Source organism: Sturnus vulgaris, chromosome 23 (genome assembly GCF_052056855.1).
Source record: "Sturnus vulgaris isolate bStuVul1 chromosome 23, bStuVul1.hap1, whole genome shotgun sequence".
Classification (NCBI taxonomy): Eukaryota; Metazoa; Chordata; class Aves; order Passeriformes; family Sturnidae; genus Sturnus; species Sturnus vulgaris.
In genome coordinates this window covers 1,111,839-1,115,278 of record NC_142265.1, presented here as the reverse complement: position 1 = coordinate 1,115,278, position 3,440 = coordinate 1,111,839, and the positions used below count along the sequence as shown (strand labels likewise).

The 3,440-nt window shown below is 41.1% G+C and overlaps 1 long non-coding RNA gene across 1 annotated transcript; it reads left to right on the top strand.

Annotated features, from left to right (window-relative positions):
- Window positions 1-406: 406 nt before the first annotated feature.
- LOC148221331 (uncharacterized) lies at window positions 407-3,159 on the top strand. Its single transcript, XR_015808185.1, has 3 exons — window positions 407-527; window positions 1,213-1,292; window positions 2,585-3,159. It is a non-coding gene; the product is annotated as an uncharacterized LOC148221331 (long non-coding RNA).
- Window positions 3,160-3,440: the final 281 nt, after the last annotated feature.

Here is a 3,440-nt window from a genome sequence, read left to right as displayed (position 1 = left end):
TTCTGTAGAAGAGACAATCTTTGGTTTGTTTTTGCATGTTGTATGCTGCTTCTACTTCTGGTTTTGTTTTTTAATACACAGAATATAAACAGAGCACTGCTGGATAATGAGAGGGCAACTGCCAACCTACTCTTGAATCGAATGAAATCAGAGCTTGAGAAAGAAAAATGTCATCAACTGAAATGGCAAGGGACTGGAAGCTCATGCAAAAGTAGTGTGGAGTTCAGAGTTTCAGGTCAGAAATTTGGCAGTGTTCTTTTGGACAATGAGCAACACCAAGAGGCTAGTGTTCACTTTTGGTTTCTATCAAAGTAATACTTGATCATTTTTTCTTTCTACGTGATACCACGTATGATATCACATATATCATGTGATTCCATTCTACATATCTACTTTCCATCCTGCAGAGAATTTATGGCAAGTGAAGAAATACAGAATCCCCCAACTGTGAATATGGAAATGGAAAAGTTGACAAAGGAGCAGATGGTACTCAGTGAAGAGAGACTGAAGGTTTTGCAATATATCGGGTATGGCAAAAGAGGGTATAGCATAAAGGAAAACAATTGTTGCTGGAGTTAATGAAGGACTTGGCTACAAAATGCACTTTGCTTCCTGTCAATGTGTGATTGCTAAATGCAGCAGTAAGGCAGTGTCTACATCTATTTCTGTACAGCTCTTTTGAATGGAAAAAATGCATTCTTGATTTTCAGTGCCCCAGCTACACTTAATAGGTGGCGATCAGGCTCTAAAAATGGAGGAATGCAGAAGTAAATCTCGAAACATAGCAGAAATGGGCAAAGAGGGGTGGAGAGCTAGAACTTGGTGTTTTTGTCAAGGCATTTTTTTCTCCATGGCATGGGATTTTATTTGGGGAATAAATGAAGAGAGGAGTCTGGATAGAAATCTAACGTTGCTACGTTTGAATATCCATCCTGAACACAAGACACATTGGTGTGGGTGCAATGCATTACGATCTTTACAGGGAGGTTTTTTACGGTGGATGTAGGAACCAGGTAGATGACAGTTAGTTCCTTATCGGGCAGTAAACAGTTGGCCTTGAACAACAACAATCTCAGGTTTATTTTCATTGCCAAGATGGCTGTAAATAAAAGAAAGCCCAGCAGTATGGATATTCGGATTCATAATTTTATATTTGAAGTACTGACTGGTTTGTATTTTAGGATACCTGACTCTTGTTTCCTGCTTTGATAGCACCCTGTTGCCTCCAACACGTGCCAAATCTGATGGAAACGAATGGTGCAGAACTCTGGAGAATTGAAACAAAAGTCTAGGTAGGTCGGGAAATCCTAAGAACAGTCTGGAATTCAAGCAATATTTTCTTTTCTCCTGGGCAACGATGAGGCAGACGGTTGCTTTGAGAGTGCATGTTTGCTCTATTCTTTGTTCCGTGTGTTGCCACATACCTTCTCAGTTGCTTGGAGGTGGCAGTAAGAGCCAAAGAAGCTGCCTGTGTCATGGCTTTCCTTTGGCCAGTACAAACACCTGTGCATGGGGAGATCTAGCAGGAACTGGCTCGGTTAGAATGAATCTGGGGGAAATCAAAAGTTAATTTTGACGTGGATCCCTTCTCAATCATACAAAAATACTCCTTTTTAACTCTTGGAGAAGAAGAGGGGAAGTATGAGAAGAAGAGGGGAAGTATTGGAGATACTTCCTTTCTCTGTGTCCTTGCAGCATGCCTTCCCGCTCTGTGTCTGCCTTCTCTTGCTCCAGAGCACATCCAGTTGGGATGTTTGTAGCCTGTATGGTAGCAAAGAAGGTGGTAGCGATTGTTAAGTACCTTGCTACTTTGAAGCATAATGATAAACAGCTGTGTATGAAAATGTCTTGATTTCTTTGGCTGGTAATGTCTGGTGTCTGTAGGCACTGCTGGCATCTGTTCCGTGTGCTGAGATTCAGCACATGGCCTCTGTCATGTTTCCATGTCACACTGCACTGTGAAAGATGGGAATTTTGACTGTGGTCTGTTCTGTATCATTCAGACAGCCCTAATGTGGAGTGCGTAGAGAAAATGAGCATCCAGTATGAGCTGGTCGAGGGCAAATGTCAGGAGAAAGGGCAGATGTGCAAGTTGAGTGCCACAGCTTTTGGCTGTGATAGCCGTGGTCCAATGTGTCATTAGAGTAAAGTGTGTCTGAGGATGCACCAGACACTGAGATAACAAGTGGAATTCCTTTTTAACCTCCGCCTTACTCTGTTCAAAAAGTAAGCCATCCGTTTGGTTTCACAGTAGTAGTTGGTATTTGTGCTTGAAATGTGGAAAAAGCCGTAACAAATGCCAGTAATGAAGGGAGTGCTGTCCTACATGAATGTGGAAGATGCAAGGAGCCTCAGCCCTTGTGCTAAATCTGTCTTATCTTGGGAAAGAAATTCCACCTCTGCCTCAATTTCTCCCTTTGTGTCCAACCAGATGGTATTGTTTAGTAATCTAATATGGCATGTAGGAGGCTGAATCTATCTCTGTCCATCACAAGAAAAGAAACACTACGTTTAGCCAGGCTCTCTGAAAGCCACACAGTATTTCTTCTGTGCATGTCAATAATTTGTTCTTCTTTTCCTTCAGATGACCCTGTTGGATGTGAACATTTGCACAGCAGAAGATGCTGAAGTTGTGCACTCCAACATGCTTCAGATGACTGAGAAACGAAAATGTAGGTTTGAAGAAGAAGTGGAGCACGTGGATGTACGTTTCTTTTATTTGATGACATATATCTTCATCACTCCTTGGGATTAGTCTGTTCTTCCTGTGCTCCCACCTGCAATGCCTTCTGCGTGGTAGGCTATTGATGTCACCTTAGAAAGAGGTCCATAGTGTGACAAAACACTCCAGAGAAACAGTTTGGTGTGGAAGAGTTTCATGTGGAAGTGTTCATAATTCTTGTGTTTATTATTTGTAATAGAAATAGATTGTATTTTTATGATCATTTCTATCTGAAATACATAGGATAGCGATGAATGACGTATGGCCCAGTCTGCTTAAGATCAAACTTCAGGAAGAGCTGGAAATGATCTCCCAAATGTCTTCCAATCTTTTCTATACATAAAAAAAGTCGGGCAGTTGTTTCTAAAGGGATAAATTATAGAATGTGATTTGGTGCTTTATGGTGCCAGAATAAACAGAAGTTTTGAGAATCCGCATTCTTACCAGTTTACTTGGAGACTGATTTTTTTTTACTCTCCAGATAGAAGACGCCATGTTGGATACCAGTCGTAAAATTCCAGGCAGCCTTTTATCATGTTACATATCCTCTTACTCATTCATTTCACCTTCCAGCAGTTTAGAAAGAACTTGTTCACTTGAATGTTTTTCTTTGGAGTGATTTGAAGGAGACGGCTAAATGGCCATAATCCAGGTAGAAACATAAAAACAAGGGTGTGCTATAAAGACAGGACTTCTTAATGCAAAGAGCCCTCTGAAA